Below are 25,647 nucleotides of genomic sequence, written 5' to 3'. Positions count from 1 at the left end.
TGGTTGGGAGGAGCAAAGTCCCACTAGAAAACCACAAGAGAGTTACTTCATTAAGTCATACTGCAAAGAACCATCTTTACTACTTGGATTTCAATAACCATTGGAAGCAGCAGGACAAACAGTTATCAAATGATTCAAATTGTTGAGCATAAATAAGTAGCTTTTTTCTTCCTTTTTCAAGTGTACCTTCAACTGAGAGAGACGGTAAAGAATAACATAGTCGCCGAAACTGGTTTGGCTCAGTGGTAGAGCATGGGTCTGCAGACTGAAGGGTCCCAGGTTCGATTCCGGTCAAGGGCATGTACAAATGGATGCGGGCACATCCCTGGTGGGGGGTGTACAGGAGGCAGCTGGTCGATGTTTCTCTCTCAATGACATTTCTAGCTCTCTATCTCTCTCCCTTCCTCTCTGTAAAAAATCAATAAAATATATTTAAAAAAACAAAACAAAACAAAAGAATAACATAGTTGATGTAGTATACCATTTTCTTTGTTCCAAAATCTGCCTTGCCGCAGTTAGGCTCCATTTCAAAGCAAGGTCAGGAAACAAAATTGTTATTTTCTTTGCAAAAGTGATTTTTTTTAAGCTCCTAAACATATTTATTCAAACAGAGGCCCTGCTCCCGGGCCTCTATTTCTCATACCAGTAAACTTTTCCTCTCTTCATTCTCATAGCAGCTGAAGCATGTCCCACGAAGGCAGGCATTTCCTACACCACTGGGTTTGTAATTTTATCTTTGTTTCTGGAGCCGAACTATTTTCCAATTCTCCTTTTGGCTACACCCCCACACTGGCATAGGCTTTTTTTCATTACACTCTTACCATTGCTTTGAGTCACCAGAATCACCCTCCAAAGAGCAGACTAACTCAGCAGTGGCCCCTTCCTGAAATGATTTAATTGCTTCTTATGCAATCTTTGAATCTCTCCAGATGAACAGCAATATCAAAATTAAATTTGTTGTTTCAGAAAGTGAACCACATGAAGCATGCATACCACTAGGAAATGGCACTCAAAACTAGATGATAAAGATGTGTCATCAAGCTCAAGAATGCCATTAACACATCAGAGATGGTCAGAAAGAAAGACTATTTGTACTTTTTGTTCTACTTCATCTCAGCCCAACACACACAAAAGACAAGTACACATTTCGTGAGAAAAAGGCATTTGCATTTTCAATCTGTATAAAAAGAAAACAGATTGCTCAGGTTGATAAACCATGGGTTAGGGAATTAAATAGTAAATTAACATAAGTTACGACACTTACTGCTCATGGTAGAACCTGATAAATTTGCTTTCTTAAAAATTAAATTTTAGTTCAATAGAGAGGAGCAGGCCAATTTTTAAAAATAAATTTATTAGGGTGACATTGGTTAATAAGATTATATAGGTTTCAGGTGTACACTTCTCTGATAAATGATCTGAATATTGCATTGTGTGCCCAAAGTCAAATCATATTCTGTCACCATATATTTCTCCCCCTTTGCTGTTTACTTACCTTCCACCTCCTTTCCCTGTTAACCAGCACACTATTGTCTGTGTCTATGCATTTCAATTTTATATCTGACATATGAGTAAAATCATATGGGTCTCAGCTTTTTCTGACTGTCTTATTTCACTTATCATAATATTCTCAAGGTCCATCCAGTTGTTGCAAATGGCAATATTTCATCTTTTCTTATGGCTAAGTAGTATATATGTACCACATCTTTTAAAAAAAATATTATGTTTAATTGATTTCCAAGAGGAAGAGATAGAAACATCAGTGACCAGAGAGAACCATCCATTGGTTGACTCCTGCACATCTCACACTGGGGATTGAGCCTGAAACCCAGCCATGTACCCTGACCAGGAATTGAACATGATCATCTCCTGGTTCATAGATGCAACTCAACAACCAAGTCATGCTGGCTGGACTAAAGGGAAGCTTTAAAAGGTGGTTCATTTGCATCTAGTTAGGACTTTCTTCCAAATCCAGAATTTCCTGAAATTATGAAGGGGAGGTTAAAGTGACTGCATCTAATCTCCATTCTCTTTTGAAAATTCAGATCTTCATCACCTCCCCTTTTATGTATTTGTTGTCACAAATTATCTCTAAGTTGTAAGTTTGTTGGTGATCTTACTAATAGTTTTGTGACATTTTGGTCTTTGTTTCAGGTGGAATAACCCCCTTCAGTATTTCTTTCAGTGAAGGTATTCTGATGATAAATTGCCTCAGCTTCTCAGAAAAGTATTTCTCTTTCATATCTAAAGGATAACTTTGCTGGGTATATTATTATTGGCTGGTAATTTATCTCACTCAGTAGTGTGAATATTTGGTTCTACTCTCTTCTAGCTTGTACAGTTTCTGCTGAGAAATCACATAACTTAATGAGTTTTCCTGTACAAGTTACTTTCTTCTTTCCCCTGGCTACTTTGAGACTTTTTTCTTTATCATTTATTTTTTAACAGTTTTAATACAATGTGCCTCGGAGAAGGCCTCTTTGAATTTAGGTAATTAGGTATTCTGTTTGCTTGTTGGATTCAAGGATATAGCTCTCTCCATAGTTTTAGAAAGTTCTTGTCAACTATTTGTTTGAATAGACTCTTTTTCATTCTCCTTTTCTTCTTCTGGTATATCTATTATCTTTATATTGCTCTTTCTGGTGGAGTCCTCATAAAATTTTTTCACCTTTTTTTTCACTCCCCCCCCCCCTCAAGTCTCTCTCTTCTTCCCTATGTCATTTGCATCTATACCAATAAAAGGATAATATGCTAATTAGACCAGACGTCTTTCAAACGTCCTCTGAACAAAGTCATGGTGGCAGAGGTCAAAGCAAAGGTGGTTAGGGGAGATGAGGCTGGCAGGGGAGAAGTTAGGGGCATCAGGCCAGCAGGCAGAGGCAGTTAGGAGCAATCAGGCAGGCAGGCAAGCAAGCAGTTAGGAGCCAGGGGTCCGGATTGCAAGAGGAATGTTCGACATCCCTGAGGGGTCCCAGATTGGTGAGGTACAGCCTGGGCTGAGAGACATCCCCTCGCCCCCATGCATTAATTTCGTGCACTGGGCCTCTAGTATTTCTATCTTTTAGATCATTAATCCTTTCCTCTACCTGGTCAATTCTATTTCCTATGCTAGCTAGCTAATTCTTGATCTCTTTTATGAAGTTCTTCATACCCAGAATTCCTATTGGGTTCTTTTAAAGTTTCAATCTCCTTGGTAAAGTACTAATTTTTGTTTGTTGATTTTTTATCTTATTTTTTTTTGCAGAAGTTCTAAGAGCTTATAAGGCTTGCTCAAGTTCTTTCTCACACAGACAGAACAGATCTCTCTTTCTCTTATATCTTTATCACTATCTCCCTTTCTCTGTGAATTTTTTCAATCCACATCAAGAAATAAAGATTTAAATCTACCAGATGGGAAAGTTTCTTAGTTTGGCTGTAGGACAAGCCTAACCCACTGTCCACCTGTTGATGCTCAATGAATATCAGTGGTTGGATATTCATCAAAGGGTGCATCAATGTTTGTATATAACCAAGGTAAAATAACTCAAACTATAAGTGGGAAGTGATACATTCATATTAGAAATCAGTTTGACATTTTGACATTAATGTTGAACTCCTACAGCTGAAAAACCACACAACTCCTGAGGCCCAGAGACTCCTGTCTTATGAATATATTCCCAAGAGAAACACATGCACATGTCAACAGATCTTTGTATTGATACTTTCAAGAACATTTCTAACAGCCTTGTTCACTATAGAAAGAACCTATTCTGAATAGTGATTTTTACCTTAGAGAATTGATACTATGATGTGGTATATCTCACAGATGTTTAAATGAACAAACTATCATAACAGACAAAGAACAGATGAATCTTGGCCATGTAATATTATAAGAAATTAATTTACAAACATAACATATAACATATTTTTTCATAAAGTTAAACAAAAATAAGTGTGTCTATATATGTGTGTAAATGTATTTGTGTAATATACATGGAAGCAATAAATATGTATTTCACATACAGAAAGGAAAACAGGCCAATAATAAACACATGATTCAAGATAATACTGAGCCTAGACTGAGGGAGGCAAAAGATGCCAGTTGTTATTTCCAAGGTCTTAGCTTTTGCTTTAGGTTCTGGATTCACAGTTAGACAAATAAATATGGAACAACAAGGAGCATGTGATCTAAACATAAGGCTGTGATTAATTCAATTCCGGGTCTTAGGTCTAAAGGAAAAGAATAATAGTGAAGAACCCCAATAAATTTTAGAGCAAAAAAAAAAATGGAGGAAAAACTCGTTTGTCTATCCCTCCATAAGCTCACTACATGCACACTTACCTACTCTTGATTTAAATATTGAAAGGAATATTAGCAATCATTTGATAATATTAGTAGCTATAGTAAAGATAAATAAATAACTATTCTGCTACTTAAGGAGTACACATGATAAATGATACCCAATTTAAAAATAACATGAACTTTCATGCCCCCAAGGAACAGAAAAATATGTATGATCCATTCGATGATGGGTATTGCATACTACACTCACATATCCCCTCACCTAAAGAGGATAAAATGGAACCAGAATAGTTTAAATTCAGCAGCCTTAGGATGCATTCCACTTCTAGTTTCATATCCCTAACAATACTAGCATGGTGCCCTCTCATCACATTCACTCAATTTTCTCCTCTGACCAAGTGGGTGATTTGAACATATCACCCAAACAGTTTTTATACCCCAGTCTCCCCATCCATTATTGTGAGCATTAGAAAGTAAATGCAAACATTTTTTAATGCATGATCTAATACTAGCGGTTTTCCTAGACATGCTGGTTGAATTTTAATCAAGAAAAAGATGGTTGAGATCCGCATTCAGTAATATTTCAAGCAAACTACAATGTGATGATACAGTTGTGTCCTTTAAAAATGAATAGCTAAGTCTTACTTTTCCCATTTCCCTAAATCAGTTTATCCGAAAACATAGAAAAAGAAAAATGTATACACATTTGTAATCTGTATGTGTAATTTAGAGACTCTCTATTAAATCATCAATTCTCATTTATAGAATATTTTGAGTTTCAGAGTTATTTTATTCTATGTGGCACTATATAATGAAGGTAATGAATTTCTCCTTCATTTTTGTGCTAGAATTCCATTAAAACATGTGCTAAAATTAGGGAATTAATAAACCATGAGAACTTAATTGCATTAATTATCCTTTCTCACCCTCAATGTTTTATAATGAAACTAAATAATGGATTCAATAATGAAACAAAGGAGAAGTTGGATTTTTCACATTCTATAAGCATGCTTACGAAAATAACTGCTATTTTGTTTGGAATGGTAGTTAGGTTAATCATGTGCTGATGAAAGAGAAAGAGAGCCCTATTACCTGGGGGCAGGCAAGGACAAAGAGGGGTGACTTTGAAATGATACACTGGGTGTCCTCCTTTGCTCTTTTGCTCTTATATGGGAGAAGATGAGAAAACAAAGCTTTCAAGAGGATATTCATGTTTACAGATAATTATGAAACTTAAAGCAGATCTCCATTGCCCCTTTTCCATTGTGGCACATATTGGCTTCTCAGATCAATTTGTTTATCTGAGAAGGAAAACTTTACATCACACATCTGAACAAAGGGAAAGATCAAGGTCAGTCTTCTCTCTCAGTTTATTGAAAATTTTTATCTTACATTGTTTGAGAATGAGAGAACAAAATACATGGAACTATGAAAAATATGGTCAAATAAGGTATAAATTCAGAAGATAAATTATACTTCCTATAATTCAGAATAGGAATCAGAAGAAAACTTCTAAGAACTGTCTGATATCTTCAATAAAGTTCAAGAGACATGGCCTCTATGATATAAAAGATTGAAATAGCTAGTTGAAAAGTCAAATAAATAGGATAAGGATTGGTTGCTAAAAATAAATGCTATAGCTAAGTTAAAATTCATGTTGGAGACTGTAGTAAGAAGGTCAGTTCTAAGGAGATGTATATCAGTGAAGTGTGTGAAAACTCAAGAGCTTCTCAGTACTCTGAAGAATGGGATAAAATTAAAATAATGCAAGTCATGCCTGATGGAAAACAAAACATGCAAACAACTACATAGTTTTCTTTTTATTTTTTTAATTAAATTATTACCTGTGTACATATTTTACTTAAATGTAAAAGCAGAAGAATCAGAACAAAAGCAAGCAGAGATAAAACACAGTTTACATTTTCTGAGCAAATTGAAAAGACCTGTGTTCTGAGAATGACTGATTTACATAAACCTATTAGTAAATTTTGAACTATAAGAAAAAAATAAATTTCTGGTTTGTTTTAAAACTATAAAAATAAAGCAAAAAAATATGCATATACTAGTTAATATTAGAGGAAATAAATCAGTTTCTAACAAATGACCCAAACTAAGTGAGCTCTAGACATGTTCACCATATTATAAAATACAAGGACTCCAGGGGGGAAAAATGCAAATAAAGATAAGAAAAGATTGTGACACAATTTTCAAAAACTTCTATACAAGCTGTTTTTCATGACTAAGGCAGAAAAAATATGTTCTCAGACATGTGAGTGATCATAATGTATAGCATTTGCATATTAATATGTCAGAAGCTACTTCAATGACCCACACATAGAACATGATCAAGGGTTCAGAGCTGCCTACCGTTGTTATAAGAAGGAAAACTATTTTTAAAAGGCAAGAGACTGGCATTTCCTCTCCTGCCTTCCTGCCCTCTGGAATGTTCTGTCATGACTGGAGCTTGACTACAAGGAGGAATCAATGTGCTAAGGGTATTGGAGCAACAAGGTAGAAGTTGCTGAAATTTCTAACTCTCAAAAGGCTTTTCTATCTCAAAGGAAGTAAAGAGAAGAGAATAGAAAAGTAAGAAGAGGAGGGTCCATTTTCATCCAAATTGGATTCCAAAACTATCAATCTCAGTGAGATGATCTCTCCAGAATAACCCTTGTCAGACTTCCGGTTAAGATGGCAGTGTAGGTAAGCAGGGGATTTACATCCTCCCACTGTCACATCAAAATTAAAACTAAACTACAGAACAACCATTCTTCAGAACCACTTGAAATCTGGCTGAATGGGAATCCTACAACTAGGAACTTAAAAAAGTCACATCAAGACTGGTAGAAATGGTGGAGATGCAGAACAGGCTGGTCCACACTCACATGTTGTGGACAATTGGGAGGTATATCTCAGCTACAGAGGTCTCCCCTGAGGAGCAGCGGTCCCAGCCCCACACCAGGTTCCCCCAGCTCAGGGTTCCAGTGCCAGGAAGAAAAGGCCCCATAAATTTGGGCGATAAAAACCAGTGGGGATTGAGGCTGAGGAAGAGAGAGGGCTGCTGGAGTACAAGGCAGTTTCTCTTAAAGGGCCTGTGCATGGACCAACTCAGACTCACTCCCTCTGAGCTCCAGCACTGGGGCAGCAGCTTGAAAGGGACCAGAAACACATGAGGAAGAACTGAATGATCTGGCATCAGGAAGAGGGCTGAAGGGGTGGCTTTCTCCAAGTCTTAAGCACTGATAGAGGCCATTGTTCCTTTGATGAGCCCCCCCTCCACAGAGCCAGCAGGTGAGCACCATATCTGAGACTCCATCAACCTGGCTCACCCTGTTGGCTCCACCCTTATAATTCCCTAAGAACATGCCCCACCCCAATTGCAGGCCCATTCAAGCTATTTCCAGTGGCTTTTTCATATGAATGGCCTGTTTTGACTCATGTTTCAGATTTCTCTAAATATCTTAAACAAGCAGCAGCTGGCCTCAGGATGCCCTTTATTTCTGCCTAAGCGGACCCTGGCTCTGCACTGGCAGTAGCTGGCCTTGCTTTGCAGCTTGGCCTGGACTGAGTACCTCCAAGCTCCGCAAAAATAGCAGCCATCTGCAGGTCACTTTGTAGCTCATGCTGGGTGGCCCCATGGAAAACATAGGTGGCATCTGGCCTTAGTCTGTACCTCCTTGGAGGTCCCAGAGCCAAAGCACCTAGTGGACAGCCTCAGACCATGTTGAAGCACCACCATACAACCACCTCCATAAGCGACCAAACCAAGGGACAGACAATAGAATGCAACAGAGCCTGCTAAAGTAAATACTTCTCTTTGGAGTGGGACCCTGAACAGCTGATTCTCCATGGTGGCCTGAGGTCACAGCCACTTTTTGCAGCTGATTGGCCTGGGGGCAAGTCTCTTCCATTGATCTGCCAATAGCAATCAAGGCTCAACTAAAATAGGGAAGTGCATACAGCCCACAATGGGGATAAACCTGGAAGGCCCAGGTTGGGTGATCAGGAAGGCTGTTCAGCTGGACCCTAATAGGACACCTATCAACTAAGTCCACTACCAAGCCTGGAAAATATAGCAGCTCTACCTAATAAACACAAGCAAACCCAGGGAGGCAGCCAAAATGAGGAGGCAAAGAAACATGTCTCAAATTAAAGAATGGAACAAAACTCCAGAAAAAAAGAAAAACACCAAAAAACAAAATGGAGATAAGCAATCCACCAGATGCAAAATTCAAAAACATTTGTTATAAGAATGTTCACTGAACTTAGGGGATGAGTAGGTGAACTTAGTGACACCTTCAACAAAGGGATAGATATAAATGGAAATAGAAAACATAAAAAAAAGAAATGAAGAATATGTTAACTGAAATGAAGAATTTACAGGGAATCAATAGTAGAGGAGATGAAGCTGATAATTAAATCAGTGATTTGGAATCTAGGGAAGCAAAAACACCCAATTAGAACTGTAAAAATAAAAAAAGAAAAACCCAAATATGAGGATAGTGTAAGGAGCCTCAATTTTAAGCATACTAAAATTTACATTATGGGGGTGCCAGAAGGAGAAGAGAGAGAACAAGAAAAAAAAACAAACAAACAAACAAAAAAAACCTTTTTAAAAAAATGATAGAAAACTTTCCTAACTAGGTGAAATAAATAGACCAAAAAGCACAGAGAATCCAAAACAAAATGAACCCAAAGACCCACACCAAGACACATTATAATTAAAATGCAAAAAGTTAAAGACAAAGAGAGAACCTTCAAAGCCCCAAGAGAAAAACAGTTAGTCACTTACAAGAGAGCTCCCTTAAGACTGTCAGCTGATTTCTCAACAGAAACTTTGCTAGTGAGAATGGAGTGGCAAGAAATATTCAAAGTGATGAACTACAAGGACCTACAACCAAGATGACTCTACCCAGCAAAGCTATCATTTGATCCTCAGAATCAAAGGACAGATACAGCTCTTCCAAGGCAAGATAAAGCTAAAAGAATTAACCACCACCAAACTAGTATTATATGAAATGTCAAAGGGTCTTCCAGAAGAAGAAGAAAAAGAAGGAGGAGGAGGAGGAGGAGGAGAAGGAGGAGGAGGAGGAGGAGGAGAAGGAGGAGGAGGAGGAGAAGAGAATAAAATGGTAATAAAAACATATCTATCAGCATTTGAATTTAAAAGCACATACAAAATAAATGAACAAGCAGAAAAGAAACAAACTTATAGATACAGATATTTTGATGGTTGCCAGATGGGAGGGAGGTTGGGAGGATGGGTGCAAAAGGTGAAAGGATTAAGAAGTACAAATTGGTTGTTATGGTATAGTCATGGTGATATCAAGTACAGCATAGAAAATACAGTCAACAACATTCTAAATCTATGTATGGTTTCAGACGGATGCTATATTTGTGGATGATCACTTAGTAAGTTATCCAATCACCTGAACCTAATATAATAATGTATGTCACATATAATTGAAAAAATAAAAAATGATTAAAAAATAAAGTATTATCAAACAAAGAAAAAGGCAAGAGAATTATTTTTGCATCTGAAAGGAAAACTAAATAGAATTCTAAGAAATACCTCTGAACATTAATAATAACTGTTCTACTCTTCATAAGAAACTCTAGCTTCAATGAGCAGCATTGCCAAAATATCATTTGTTAAAATATTATGAAGACTCAGAATCTTTCTGAACACAGTGTTCTTTGATTTTATTATCAATTTATTAACATTTGCTTTAAGATCAGAGTATGTGATACCACAGGGTTAAAAAATAGGACTATACGCTAGAGAAGATAATAGAATGGGAAATTTTTATTAAAAACTTAAACAAATGAGATTATCTAAAGATAAAATTTTGGAGAAACTTTTAGTTAAGACTGATTTATTTTGACATATTCCTATTTTGAATATAGTTATGCATCACATGAATACATAAAAAGCCCTCCTGTAACTAGGATGTTATAAGGCTGATATACATATGGACAGATTGAAAGGCAATATGCAAATTTGAAATGCTTTTTTATGGTTACCAGTAATCATTTAGCTTTCTTTCTTTTAAATGTAATTTTTATAATTTATAAAGGAAGAGAAGAAAAGACTGCATGGTTTAAGGTAGGATATTAATTTTATATATTTTCATTAAACTAATTTAGAATTAAATTTAATGTAATAACTTGTAAATAGTATTGATGACATGTTCCGATTCTATTTCCAATTCATACTATTCCAATATTTCTCTATTTAGTGAAGCCTCTCATCTTAACAATTTAATTCTTTGTGCCATGTTTTATTTCAACTCAATACAATAAAAAGTATGGCCAAAGCACAGATTCTTCATGAAATTTAGTTATTGGGATTCCCATAGTTTCTGCAATATTATTTATTTTTGGGATATCAGTACAAGTCTTAAAAGTAAAAATAATAATAATAATGATAAAATAAAATTGAAATTCATGGATTAAAATTGCAATTTTTAACTGAACTTAAAACATTGAATTCAATTCATTTAAACTAATTTTTGTCAACTCATATGTTAATGGCCTCAAGTCCAATTATTCCACAGATCTGTCTACCTATAACAGCCTAATGCCAAGTATAAGTTTTTAATAGAAAAGCAAAGTATTTAATGGAATCGCAGATAAGATGTGATTAAGTCATCCAGTGATGGACAGGGCTCTGGAGGGTTCACCTTTCCTAATTACACAAATTTCAGCCAACCAACTCAGCCTAAATTTTCTCTAATTGGCTGTCACAGTTTTTAAACCGTAACTGGCAAACTTAATTTACACTTGGTTAGAGAAATATTAGAAGTAGAAGGCTAATAAATGTGACCATGGTGGTCATTATCTGCATAACTGATCACAATGTCATCTACCATCATATAAAGGAACTAAATGTCAGAGAATAGAACAGTTTCCCTGGGCAACTTTAAAATAATGCCACCACGTATCTTTCGGTCTATCATTGTCAATGTTTATCAGAAATGAAGACTCCTACTTTAGCTTCAAACTCACCTCCCATAATTCTTCTTTAAAAATAAATACATTTAAAGGACAAAACTAATTGTGAATCCATCTCAAGATGAATTCAATCTCTTATTTTAAATCAAACTCTTTAATTTCTATTGTGTTTGAGACATTTTCCAATTTTAAGTCTATCTTATATAATAAAAACATAGTATCCAAATTGTCTCCTAGACCAGGAGTTTGACTAGGGGGGAGGGCCAGCCAGGGGAAGGGATGGAGGTAGGCAGCCTAGGGAAGCGAAGGAAGGAATACCCCATCAATAGCCAGCAGCCGCTAGGGACCCTACAGTGTACAAATTTCATGCACTGGGCCTCTAGTTTGTTATAACAACTTGGTATCTGACATTCAATCCAAGCAAAAACAGATAAGATTTTGTGAGGTGTGCTCCAGCTGTGAGGAGTAACTACTGCAAGTTCAAGTCCATTTCCAGAGCTCAGTATTCTTTTAACCTGTACTACCCCCACCTCCCACCCCATTTCCTGGCTCTAGAATGGGGGCTTATTTCACTGTACCTTCATCCCAAGTTGTCACAAAGTTTCAAAGGTCCAATTGCTTCTATCTTTCTTAGTAGTACCCACAATAGTAAACTTTTAAAATATATATATATATATATATATATTTTATTGATTTTTCACAGAGAGGAAAGGAGAGGGATAGAGAGCCAGAAACATCGATGAGAGAGAATCATTGATCAGCTGCCTCCTGCACACCTCCCACCAGGGATGTGCCCGCAACCCAGGTACATGCCCTTGACTGGAATCGAACCCGGAACCACTCAGTCCACAGGCCGACATACTATTCACTGAGCCAAACCAGTTTCGGCAGTAATTAGACTTTTTCTAATAATTAAATCTGAACAAAACAAGGCTATTTTTGCTATATATATATATATATCCATTGCTCCCCCTATATTCATCTCCTAAATCAAATAATGACAAATATAATTTATAAAGAGAAAGCTTTTTAAAAATGTACAATATTTGAAGGAACTTCAGGAATGTACATATAAAACACAAGGGTCTATAAAGTGGTTAACATTGAGATAAAAGAAAGAGATTTTTATGAAGAAGGAGGAGGTAACTATGCCAACAGTGCTATAATTGTTCTATTTGAATACTAAGGAAACTTGAAAGCTCCTAGACATAAGAAAGCAAAAAGCAAGTGTATAAATGTTACTAGATAATAAAAGACAACAAACTAGTGGTTCATATTTTCCAGGGCTCAAAATTATTTTTTAAAAAATCATTATCACATGAATCTTTTTGAAAATGAACATTGAGTAATAATAATGAAAAAATCCTCATCAGAAGTTCTAAAAAAAGGATAAGTAAATTTGTTTTCAATTCTAGGATAATCATATAGTTTTGAAGTTTCACTTTTTCTATTAATTAATGTAATTATTTTCAAAATGAAGGAAATCAAATTAATTTAACTGAACTACTTTTATATTTATATTCAGAAAGAACCCATTCTAATGTTCTTTTTAAATATTAGGGGCACTAGGAAATATTCTATAAAATTGATCATTTATTGCTGTTATTGTGTTTCCTTTTTGAAAGTAAAAACAAAACCACAAGACAAAAAAAAATGTAAATCACAAATTTAATGTGTAAAAAGAGAAAGCCATATTATGAAGTCTAAATCATACTAATCCAAATTTAATCTTTTTTCTTGTAATGATTGACAATATTCTCCACTTTCTGAACCATAATAAAATAAAGGCATGGGGTGAAAATGACAAACATACACTTTTCAAGACCTTTCTGACTCAGAAAGCTCCATTTACATACCAGAAATGGAACCACATAAAAAAAAATGACCGAACTTTAAATTTCAGACATTATACCGCTATTTGGCCTTTGTTCTGATTAAAGAAAAAATTCCAACTATTTCCAATTATTAACTGTATTTTTCCCCCAGAAGCAGAATACAACATCATGACTTTATTTAAAAGACGGATAGATACTTTAAAATTATATATCCCAAGCACACTGCTTTCTAAATTTGTTTAAAATTTGTCACCAAACTTTGTTTTATTTTGTTATTTTGGTAAATGCCATATTCAAGATTTTCTCTTTTGTTCCACATGCTAATTTTTATATATATTTTGTATACTTCACCTAATAGATATGCTTTTTATTTTATTTTGAGGCTCATATTGAGAAGGGTCTCCATGGGGTTACTAATTGAGAAGGGTTACTAAGTTTTCAATTTTATGTATTTATTTTTAGTTAATCCTCATCTGAGGATATTCTTTTCATTGAGTTTTTAGAGAGTGGAAATGAAGGAGAATGAGGAGAAGGAGGAGAAGGAGAAAAAGGAGTAGGATGAGAGAGAGGAGGAGGGGGAGAAAAAGAAAGAAGAGAAGGGGGGAAAAGAGAGAGAGAAAGAGAGAGAGAGAGAGAAAAAGAGAGAGAGAGAGAGAGAGAGAGAGAGAGAGAGCGCAAATATAGATTTGTTCCACTTATTTATGCATTCATTGATTGATTCTTGTATGTGTCCTGACCTGGGATCAAATCTGCACCCTTGGCATATTAGGAAGATGCTTGTATCAACTGAGCTACCTGGCCAGGGCTTATGACTTTTAATGAAGCATAATTATATGGACTTCACTGCCCACTTTATTTATTTACTTGCTCACAATAATTTCTTCAATCATTTTTGTCTTGCCAGAGCACAAGTTTAAATACTTATTTTACAGTGGGTCTGTAGATTATTGTATTTATGAGTCTTAGAATATTTGTCAATGTCTTATTTTATACTCACCCTTAAATGTTCATGTGACTGGCTATAAGATATTAGGTTCAAAATAAATATCCCTCAGAATGTGAAATTTTGTCCCACTTAGTATCTCCTATGTTAAGTCTAATGCAAACCTAATTCTCATTTCTGTCTCCCCCTCCCCCCCTTGTTTTTTTTTTTTTTTTAATCCATGGTGTTCTCAAAACTTACTATTTTATATTTAGCTTCATTCATTCAATAAATACTAATTGAGCGCCTACTATGGGCCAAGCACTGTTTTATATGCTATGGACATAACAGTGATGACAAAAGACAGATGCCTTTTGTTATTTAATCCACTGGCCACTTGGTGGGTCCTTTGAATTCATGTTTACTTCACTTTGAAATGTTTTCCAAATAATTTATTTGATTACTTCTTCCATTTCACCCTCTCTGTTCTATGTGCTTGGAATACTCATAAGACAGTTATATTGCACATTCTGGACCCATCTTCCATATAACATAGTTTTTAAGAAATTTTTCACAAGAGCCATTTTTAATATCTGTCTTTAGTTTCCTGTATTGAAGAAACCCTTGACTTTTTAAATTCAGTCTTTATCTGCATCTACTCTGCCATTAAGCTAACTAATGAGATACTAAAATTTCTACTGAGATATTTAAATTGGTATAAGTACTGTTGTTAATCCATGTTAATGCATGAATCAGACTCATCTGCTTTCTATTTTCCCATCTGCTTTCTTTATGTCATGAATTATTTTATAATTAAGATTATTTTAAAATTACCAATCCATAATAATAAAACCATAATAAGCTAATTAGACTGGACAGGTGAACAACCTTCCAGACATCATTCCACATGACCTTCCAGATGAAGCTGCGGCAGCTGGGGCCAAGGCAGAGGTGGTTAGGGGAAATCAAGTGAGCAAGCAGGTGAGCTGTTAAGGGCAATGAGGCAGGCAGGCAAAGTGGTTAGGGGCGATCAGGCAGGCAGGTGAGCGTTTAGGAGCCAGTGGCCCCGGATTGTGAGGGGGTGGCAGTCAGACATCCCCTGAGGAGTCCTGGATTGCACGAGGGTGCAGGCTGGGCGAAGGGACCGCCTACCCCCATGCCCAAATTTTGTGCACTGGGCCTCTAGTGATTTATAATTACCAATATATCTATTTTTCTTCCAATAATGGCTTTTTAAAATAGACATCATCTCTTTAATATCAATTATAGCTTCACTCACTATTTTTCTTTATTCAATTAACTAAATTTTCAGGTGTCAAATCACCTCTTTGGTGAATGTACTGACTCTCTGATAGAGATAGATTTCTGTATGCGATCCTTGACTCTCTGAAGATCCAGAGTCAATGTCTGACTCTTGAGATGGATGCTCCTTTCTCTTATAGCTCCCTCGGGAGCTTTGTGGGTGAGTTTGTTTGCAGCTCCATGCTCCTCCTGGAGGCCACTAACCACACAAGGGACTACCTCTCTGGTCTTACAGCTACATACAGTCATCACTTTATCATGACAGCGAACTTCTATTGCTCCCTGCTCAGCACCACTGGAGACCGGTTTTTCTCCTCAGAAAGGAATTACACTAATACAGATCCCCATGTTTCAGACGCCTCACCCGCTTCTTGCATTCACGGACCCTGAGGCTGCAGCTCCGAGAATCACTCCCAGGTCTGCAGTGGTGTGCTCCTTCTTCCGTCTGTGTTCTGCCTTTTCTACAGTGTCGTTCTGAATGAATTCAAATTCATGCATTTTCTTTTGACCTCATGTCCTTCCTTTCTGCCATGAATTATTATTGTTTTATAATCAGGGTTATTTTTAAAAATACCGTTTCAGCCGTTTTAGGAGATTTGGGGAAGCACAAGTATTTGTTAAACCATTTTTATTCAATGACTTTCTCTTCCTTCTCATTGAGCTAATTCAGCAATAATGTGTTGTTGTTTTTTTAAAAAAAAATGGTTACTTTTACCTAAAAATATGAAATCCAAAATATTGAATATAACCTTCATGAAATAAACATATAAAAGGCAAGCAAGCCAAGTCAGTTTTTGTTTTTGTTTTTCTTGTGCTTGATATTTCAACTATCGTCTCTTAACTCCAAATGTACTCTTCTTTCTTCACTGTTTTTGTGGTTCTGAAGCTGGAACTTGCAAAGCAGTGTTTTGCTAGTTAGATCATTTTTAGGTTCTACCAAGGGGTGCACTTGGGAGAGGGTAGACAAGAAGAGATAGAAGATGACCTTTGCTACTAGGTTATTTCCTGGTCCTGGTTTCAGTCCTTTTTGCTGACTGTTCCAGTGGTGCAGTTAATTCCAGTTAGACATTTTTCCCTGTACCGGCAGAACCAACATCACCATGGCCCCTCACAGGACCCCCGTGAAGCCAACTGGTGCCACCTCCTCAAAGGTTTGGCTCCCAGTCCCACACAGCACCTTTGTGGCCTTCCTGAAGCACCAATGCAGATCCCCAGAAACAGGAGTACCAAGCGCTGAGCCCCTCATTCAAGCTTCTACAGTTTTACTGATCCTAAACCCTTCCCTTCATTTAGCCCTAGGGATGTTCTGTGAAACCTGACTTCTCCCTTTATAGATTTTGACTTCCTGGCTGACAACTCATTACATTAACTCCTGTTAAAATCGCTGTGGTTTCCATATCCTAAACAAAGTCTGAGTGATACACTTCCCTCCTGATCCTGGCTACCTTTCAGTACCCAGTGTGACTTCTGTCTGTCAAAATGACTATTAATTTTATTACATATGCAATGTACTCTACACTATTGATGTATTTTACTGAAACATTTAAAAATATGGATAAAGGAAAACGGAATGGATCCCCTCTTCCTCATAATTTTAAAGCAGTTCATTCAAGTTGATTTTTGAGGGGTAAATAATTGTATCGTATTTTCTTGAGGTTTTTCCTCAAACAAGTTTTTCTGAAGTTCCACAGCTCCAGAGTTCCCACTATTATCTCTTTGTAAATCATTTCATTCCAGTAGATTAATCATTGTTACCAAGCCTGGGAAAGTGTTAATGTCAAACAATGAATGCTATTACTTAAAGCATAATTGTGTCTATGTATTTACGTTTCTTTAGCTTTTAATCCAAAGTATACATCTTCTTTTAAATATGTAGCAAAAGATAGGAGAAACTATTGGATATTTACTAGATTTATGTTTTATTTTATTTTTTTTGTAAATCAGTAGATGCTAATGGCTTTTCATGGGAAGACAGAAGGCAGGAAAGCAGAAAATACCTCAATATGGATTGTGAGCCCTGGCATTTGTCCTGCTGCTCTAAGTAACTAAATATCTGAATCCAAATGTCCTGTCTATGGCCACTCACTCTAAGCAGGTAGCCACATCATCAATTTTAATAATCAATAACCTCAGATTTAAAAAACAAACAAACAAAAAAACCCCACAAAAAAACAAAACAAAACACCCACATATAAGACCTAGACATTTTCATAGTTGACTTGCCAACAAGTACCAACTAGATAGATATTTTGAGACCAGGACCACCTGTTTCATGAAAAGTCTGGCTTTTAACGTTAATGTCTCACTCACACTTGACAGCAGGGAGAATGTGGACAAAAGCCATGTCTTTCTAAGGTAATCACAGAATTAACAAACGCAATTTGACAATCCGCGCCAATACCATAAATATATGCAACTACTGACTAGCAAGCTGAATATGGAGCAAAAGTGTAGGAAAATGACCATTATTCTGCAAAGATGTTAATTTTACCACAAGGTTGGAGCTGGCCAGGCCATTGTTTGAGAAGGTCCAAAATTAATACGAGGGTAGCTATGCAGCTTCAACGTAAAAATTGCTCCTATGCTGAGCAAGTCAAGGTGAAAAGCTTACGTCTCTCTGTTCCATATAAAAATGACTGTGTGACATATTCTGAAAGAAAATTTCACCAAAAATTTTATCTTTAAAAATGTTTGTTTTCCAAACAACAACCTTTTGTTGTTGTTGTCCAAAGAAAACCAAGTAACTTTTTAAATCTAAGATTAATTTATTTAAGGAAAAATACTCCACAGAAAACTGCCTCTTCAAAAATTGTTCTTTGAAGATTGCTTTACGTTCTGTAAATATAGACATTGTAACACGTTTTTAGTCAGCTGCATTTTTATCACTGTCTTCTGGTAAGAAGAAATTAATTATATGATTCTATAATTCCCACCAAAATACTGTCTCTCATCAAAAATATTCTTAAAATTTAATTAAGAATATATTTATTAACTTGAAAACTACTTTTTGAGCATCTTTTACATGCTAGTCACTTTTCTAAGCAAAAAGTGAGACTTTCCAGGGATTACAAAGACAAATAAAAAGTGACTTTCTGTGGTTCTTTTTCTTATGTCATTGAAATTCCAACTGTTTATCTCTTCTTAATATAATGATGGTCAGCTACTGAGAGGCAGAGCAGTTAATTGCTAAACAAGAGTAAGTTCCTACATTGAAAATACTTGAAACCATAGAAAGGGGAGTCCAATGGAAATAACTCAAGGTGATCTAACTTGATCAACTTTTTCAACAAAATCACCATGATCAAACATAAAAAGTATCTATTAGGTTTTAATTAAATGCACATATTTTACTACTATTTTTACTCACCACTATTGCTTATATCCCACTCCATTCCTTAGATTCACTTTTCCATTTTTTGGAGTCCATCCTTTCATAGTTCTCTCAGCAAGAATCTGTAAGAAATAAATTCTATTAGACTTCGTTTGTACTTACTCTTGAATGATAATATAGTCTTGTATACTGGTAAAGCCTCCAGTTATGATTCCTTTTCCCTCAACATTTAAAGATTTTGTTCTATTGGCTTTTAGTATTAACATGAGGGGTGGAATAATCTCAGTGTAATTGTTGCTGCTTTGTGAGAAAGTCTGTAAAACAAATCCTAATTTTATTCTCTAATTTTTTACTTGTACACACTATGTACATTTCTGCAATTCTTGCTCCATTCAAAGGAATATGGCTAAGGGAACAAGTTGGGGCTGAAAGCTAGGCTAAAGGGCACTCACTCAAGTCATGAAATTAAAGGACAGCATCATCAGAGGGCACTGTTTTAATTTCACAAAAAAAGTGTCATATAGGGTGGTGGTGTCATCATATTGTATATAGGATTTTTACTTCTCATATTCACCACTTTGGTCACTATCTGTGAGAGGATCAATTTCTTTCTTGGATTCAGGAGACACGTTCTCATTTCTTCAAATCTAGCCTTTTTCCCATTGTTGTACTTTTTATTTTTAGAACACAAATTAGGCATATGTTGGAACTTTTCAATCTATTTCCTGAACAAGTGTAAGTTCACTTAAAAAAAAACCTCAGTATTTTGTTTGGGGTCTTCTAATTTATTAATCATCTCCTTAGTTATGTCCATCTATTAAATAAAAAATAACTATAGTTTTCAGTGATGGGATTTCCAATTGGTTCTTTTCATTTTCCTTGTTCTGAAAAACATCTGTTTGTTTGTATGGCACGATTTCTTTCTCTTGTTTTAGGAATGATACTCATTCTTTGATTTCTGAGGATTTCAAAAAATACTTATTTTAAAATCTGTTTTGAAAGATTGCCTTAGTATTTGTATTTCTTCAAATGATAGTTTACCCACGTACTGAGTTTATTGACCATCTTTCATTGTTTTGTGTTCATCTTCGTAAGCAAAATTTTTCTCCTCTCCCCTTTTGCCATAGTGATATAACATCTAGATATTTTAAACGTGTATTTTTAAATATTTTGTCTAATACCGTTATAACAGTAGTATTTTAGCCCTCGCTGGCCAGTGTGGCTCAGTTAGTTGAGCATCGTTCCATGTACCAAAAGCTTGATGGTTTGATTCCCAGTCAGGGTACATGCCCAGGTTATTTGCTTCATCCCCAGTAGGGGGCATGCAGGAAGCACGTTTCTCTTTCTCTCCTCCCCTTCTCTCTAAAATCAATAACATATATTTTTTTAAAAGAACAATCATATCTTAAAGTTTTAAATATACATTTTTACTGTACTATTTATTAAACCAAGAGGTGCTCAAAAACATTTTATAGGTTTGTAAGGTTAGTAGTCTTCCACAGGAACTGTACTATTTTGCATTCCAACCAGCCATAAGTAAAAGTCCCTCATTTTACATCCTCTCCAGTTTTTGGTGGTGTCAGTGTTCTGGATTTTGGCTATTCACATAGGTTTGTAATGGTATCTTACTATTGTTTTAATTTGCATTTTCCTGATGACATACGATATGAAGCATCTTTTCACATGCTTATTTATCACTTGTACATCTTTGGCAAGATATCTATTATGGTCTTTAGCCCATTTTTAAATCAGGTTGGTGTTTTCTTATTTCTATGTTTTAAGAATTCTTTGTATATTTTGGATAATAGTCATTTATCAGACATCTTTTGAAAATATTTTCTCCCAGTCTGTGGCTTATTTTTTCATTCTCTTGACAGTGTAAAGAAGAAATTTTTGCAGTGCAGAAATTTTAATGATATTGAAGTTCAACTTATCTTTTTCTTTATGGATTATGCTTTTGGTGTTATATCTAAAAAGTCATAGCCAATTTCAAGGTCATCTAACTTTTCTCCTGTGTTATCTTCTAGGAATTATTAATTTTGCATTTTAGATTTAGGTCTGTGATATATTTTTTTAATATTTTTTATAGATTTTGGAGAGAGGAAGGGAGAGGAAAAGAGAGATAGAAACACCAATGATGAGAGAGAATCATCAATTGGCTGACTCCTGCATACCCCCTTCTGGGACCTCAGATGATTCTAATTCAATGGTCTAAGACCACATTTTGAGATCTTCTGTCCTAGGACGTGTAGATATACTGATTTTAGGAACATTGAGATCCAGTAACCTAAGTTTTCTCAAGTGTTCAAAACTGAATTAAATCAATTGAGAATCCATAATTGTCATGTATTACAGAGCCCCGTACTAATAGTCAATTATCTTATATGTTAGTTCAAACCAATACTAGTTGTTCTAGTAACATTTGTTAAAAAGTAGTCTCCTTTCTTAAACCAAAACTGAGAAAACAAGTTACTTTCTGGTTTTAATTTTTTTCACATGTTGAGATTTCAAATTATTTAGTTTTTCTTGGTATAGAATGTAATACTGATGAAAGAAATGTAGTTATTGGTGAAAAAATAATGAGTCACTAAATCAAGAACATTTGAAAACCATAGCCAGAGAGTAGAATCCCAGTTGAAGTAATGTCATCAAATCAAACTTAATGTTCTTTTCAATAAAATAACTGAGTTGTATGTTAGAATTTAAAATAACCAATATTGAATCATTATATATATATATATATATATGTCTATATATATATATATATATATATATATATATATATATATATATCTTAAACTAATGTTATATGTCAATTATACCTCAATTTTTTAAAAAAAGAATTAAATACTACATTTGTCCCAGAGTATATAAGCAGGTCAGTTAATAAAAATGCCTCTTATTCTAGGTAGTAGAGCACTAAACTTGTTAATTTCTTAGTTTTATTTTAGGAAATAAAAACTGCTCAAGAATTTTGGCCCAAACAGAAATTTTTCAAGGCAAATTTACATCCTGTAAAACATAAAAGTGCAAAAAGTTTCTAAAATGTGAAGGCTACAGGTGATTCTCAGTTGATAATGAGATAACAGTCCATCCTCCCCATTTTACCTCTTACCAGAGGCACAGGGTACAGGAGCTGGCCAGTGCAGAAATACTGGGTGGAAATTTTGATGTGAGGGGAAAGTGGCTCAAAGACAGAATGCAAAGGGAAGTCTGATCTGTAATAATTTTGTGTCTTGAGTTCTAATCAGATTATTGATTTAACTATGACTACACTTGACTATTTTTCAAGGCCTGGGTCCAGCTCTTCCTGGCCTCAGAGTTTCATAATCATACTGGAAAGGGTTTAGAGTAACTGAGCATAAGGCATATGCTTCTCAATCAAGAAAAAGTAACTCTTTCTTTTTACAATTCTTTATCTCGCTTCTGTCTCCAAGCTGAATATAGAGTACATTTTCCACTTCAAAATTACCCTCTAGAAATTTTCTTTTTATTCACTGTAGTATAGAAGATGAAAAGCGATTAGAGTTCCTATCCTCAAACTAGACCCTGGTTATAGCTGACAAGTCTATATTACAATAGAAATAAAATTTTAATGATTGCTATCGTGATGGCTTCCTACACAATACAAAGACAAACTGAACTGTGTCCTTTTGAAAAATGAAAATATTTCATTAAATATGCCCAAGTTATTTTATTGGCAAAATAAACTGTCATCAAACTAATACATCTCTCCCACTTCCTATGCCCTTGGTTATGTGAAGGAGATAAGTAAACCTTTCCTCGGATCTCCACTGCAAATAATAAGAGAGATCGTGTCTAATTATTCACTTGGAGCTGATGATAGATACCATCTGCTTCTTGTTACCAAAACCATGTGGCTGTAACATAGAAGTTAGTTGTCGATGACTAAGGAATTACTCCTTTGAATCAACATTGAAGTTGCTTTTAAAATCTTCCTTTCCAGAAAGTTTTTATTTTTAACTGTTGGAGGGTTGAAAGTCACCCAGGTTGCAGCTTTGCCTTGTCTAAATTACAACTGCTGCCTCGGTACCAAAAATCCATTCTCATTACTCATTCTTTGAAAGCAAGCATTTGACCCCTATGGCGATTCCCAATGTGCAAAGGAACTCAGTGATGAGCACAGGAAGAAGCTGCAAATGCTGGGAGAAATCCCGCACCTCTTCTGTGCCAGTGTGTTGTTGGTATCTGTCCTCGCGTGGGTCAGCTTCCTCTTCCTTTACACACGCTACTACCTCCCATAACTCGAGGGCATTTATATAACTTACTAAGAGAAGTTTTGAGGATAAAGGGGACTATTATTATTTAGGCTAAGACAAGAGATATGAGCTGATAACAATCATTCAGTCTTACTACTACAGGTAAATATACATATTTAATGCTTATCAACCTGTTATTACACTAATATCTCTCCATTAATTTTGGTTATCTGAAGCCCACTGTCTAATGAGAGCTCATGATAGTAAAATACCTAGAGTATTTACATGTTCTTGAAAATTGTATTCAGCCTTTATACTTGCAGTTAAGGTAGACAAAAAAAAAATGGGATTCACATTTACTTATTTTTAGTACAATTTTTATAACAGCCTATAGAGATATAATTCATAAACAATATAATATACCCCTTTAAATTTTACAATTCAATGCTTTTTAGTATACTTGCAATGTTGTTCCACCATCACCATGATCAATTTTAGAATATTTTCATCACTACCAAAAAAAATCCTCATAGTCACTACACATTTCTTCTTAACTCCTCCATTCCTAAGCAACCACTATTCTCCGCTCTATAGATTTACCTGTTATAAGCATTTCCTATAAATGAAATTGTGACCTTCTGTAACTGGTTTCTTTCACTTAGCACAATGTTTTTAAGGATTTAAGGCAATGTTATAGAAGGTATTAATTAGTATTTTATTCCTTTTAACGATGAATTGTAGTCCACTTTATATGTAGAATAAAAAAATTAACATTTAACTGGAAATAAGAGCTGACAAAACCTTTTAAGAAATAGTTTGATAAAATTTTTTTCACTATTACCATTATAGTTATTGTATTAAGTATGATATATGGAATTAATGCTCATTATAATGTATTTAATAAATATATACTACTTCACATCACAATAAAACATTTGCTATTTTAATAGAAGAATTTTTATACTTTATTTAATATAAAATACTTTATATTATCAATATGGAGACTTCATAGATATGAAAAAGTAATGGGCCCTTATAGAAGTTCAGGCATACATACAAGTGGTAAGGATAGAATATGGTTCATAGCAAAAAAAAAAAAAAAAGAATAAAGAAAGGTGAACAGACTCATAAATACAGAGAGGGGAGTGAGACTGAGACTGTAAAAGAAGGGAAGGGATTATGAAGCACAAATTGGTAGTTACAAAATAGTCACAGGGAAATAAGTAAAACATAGGAAATGTAGTTGATAATATTGTGATAACTATGAATGGTGCCAATTGGGGTAATGAAAATATCAAGGAGAACACTATGGGAAATATGTGATTGTCTGACCACTAAACAGTATAACCAAAACCAATACATAATAAGATTAAAAAATAAAATATAAAAAATAAATGGTTCATGAAATTTTTTTTCTGCCTATGGGGGCAATAACATCATCTTTCAGTGTACAATCACTATAACACCTTAAATATTACTTTTGTTTTTCTAGAACCAAGTGCCATTATATTCAGTGGACAAAGCACTAGTAGCAAGTTTTGCAAGGGACAAATGGTTAAAACTCCTTTATATACCCTCCCCTTTCTAATTATAGTAGAAAGCAGATATTTTTGAAAAGGGATGATTTAGATAATTTTTAAAAGCCTGTAAGTATCACCACTTATGGTTTATGATATACTGCTGAGCAGTTAGGATATGGACAAATTAAATTAGGTGTAAATATTGATAAAGATGTATTGTTTGTTAAATAGAGATTACCCTTGAGTTATATTTATTTCCCTTAATTCAGATTTAAATTAAGTCCCCACTGGTTCATTTTGGGATTATTCTATTATTTTGCTCTCCTATATCACCTGCAGTGATCAAGGCTCATTTCTTTTAATTCACACTATCTATTTTTATAGGTTATTTAATAGTGCAAAATAAGGCAAGTAGGCCACAACCCAGAAACAATATAAAAATGTCTGTTCTTACCATTTCTATTCAACATTGTAGTAGAGGTTCTGGTTATAGAAATTAGGCAGCAAAATAAAGTAGAAGACATGTAGATTGAAAAGGAAGAAATGAGACTATCTCTATTCATACATGACATGATCTTGTATATACAATATCCTAAGGAATAGATTAAAACATTAGTAGAATTAATAAAGGGATTAAGCAAAATTCTCAATGTAATTGAAAACCACAATGAGATACTACTTCATTTCACTAGGATGGCTATGATAAAAGAGAGAGCTGACTTTAAGGATTGGTGAAACTGTGGAGAAACTGGATCTTTCATGCTGGTGGGAGTATAGAATGATGCAGTCACTTTGGTAAGCAGTTTAGCAGTTCCTCAAATGGGTCAACATGCTCTAAATTATATGGAAGTGATGACTGCAAAACCCAATGGGCTTACTAAAAAACACTGAATTTTACACATTGAACGGCTGAATTGTACTGCAAGTTAGCTACATCTCAATAAAGTTTTAAAAAAATATTGAAGTGAAAAAACTCATGGCCATAACTTGGTAGCTCAGTTAGTTAGAAAATCATTCTGATAAGCAATAGTTATGAGTTTCATCCCCAGTCAGGGCAAATACAAGAATCAAGAATCTACCAATGAATGAATAACAACAAATCTTTCTCTTTCTCCCTCTCCCTTCCCCTCTCCCTCTCCCTCTCCTTTTATCTCTCTCAATTCAACCAATAAATAAAAATTCTAAGTAAAAATCACACAAATTTTCATGCTGTGATAATTCCTAAAAAGAAGATACCTTTTTCATTTCTGTGTTTTCTTTGTTTCTAGAGCTTAAATACCAGGA

At 34.9% G+C, this 25,647-nt stretch overlaps 1 protein-coding gene across 5 annotated transcripts in view; it reads right to left on the bottom strand.

The window, feature by feature from the left end:
- The window catches only part of KCNN2 (potassium calcium-activated channel subfamily N member 2), a 328,108-nt gene that overhangs the window by 222,178 nt on the left and 80,283 nt on the right, over window positions 1-25,647 (bottom strand). For 4 of the 5 annotated variants that reach the window (XM_084882819.1, XM_084882822.1, XM_084882823.1 and 1 more), the window contains one exon: window positions 18,660-18,745. The gene's annotated coding sequence lies outside the window, so the exon portion shown is untranslated. The remainder of the gene's footprint in view (window positions 1-18,659; window positions 18,746-25,647) is intronic. The other variant, XM_084882820.1, reaches the window with a different exon arrangement.

The sequence above is a fragment of the Pipistrellus hanaki genome (assembly GCF_964339955.1).
Source record: "Pipistrellus hanaki genome assembly, chromosome: 4".
Lineage (NCBI taxonomy): Eukaryota > Metazoa > Chordata > Mammalia > Chiroptera > Vespertilionidae > Pipistrellus > Pipistrellus hanaki.
The sequence above is the reverse complement of the archived record's forward strand: the minus strand, read 5'-3'. Positions and strand labels throughout refer to the sequence as shown.